At 36.3% G+C, this 372-nt stretch overlaps 1 non-coding gene across 1 annotated transcript; it reads left to right on the plus strand.

The window, feature by feature from the left end:
- The first annotated feature begins 285 nt into the window (after positions 1-285).
- On the plus strand, positions 286-372 carry TRNAS-GCU (transfer RNA serine (anticodon GCU)). Its single transcript has one exon. It is a non-coding gene; the product is annotated as a tRNA-Ser (tRNA).

Below are 372 nucleotides of genomic sequence, written 5' to 3' on the forward strand. Positions count from 1 at the left end.
GAAAATATATGTATAGCTCAAATGAAAAATATACCACACCTAAAACTAAAATCGGGTCAAGTTATAATAGTTCAAATGGATTCTGTAATAATAAGATCGGCTAATCCTTATTTGGCAACTCCAGGAGCAACCATTCACGGCCATTATGGGGAGATCCTTTCTCAAGGAGATATTTTAGTTACATTCATATATGAAAAATCGAATTTTTGGAAATATAGCCCTACTTTTTGTTCTTTTTGTTTATGCGAGGTATCATAAGCATAATCATTCCATTTTTTGAATTGGGGAGAGATGGCTGAGTGGACTAAAGCGTCGGATTGCTAATCCGTTGTACGCATTTTTGTACCGAGGGTTCGAATCCCTCTCTTTCCG

This window comes from Lathyrus oleraceus, chromosome 5 (assembly GCF_024323335.1).
Source record: "Lathyrus oleraceus cultivar Zhongwan6 chromosome 5, CAAS_Psat_ZW6_1.0, whole genome shotgun sequence".
NCBI lineage: Eukaryota > Viridiplantae > Streptophyta > Magnoliopsida > Fabales > Fabaceae > Lathyrus > Lathyrus oleraceus.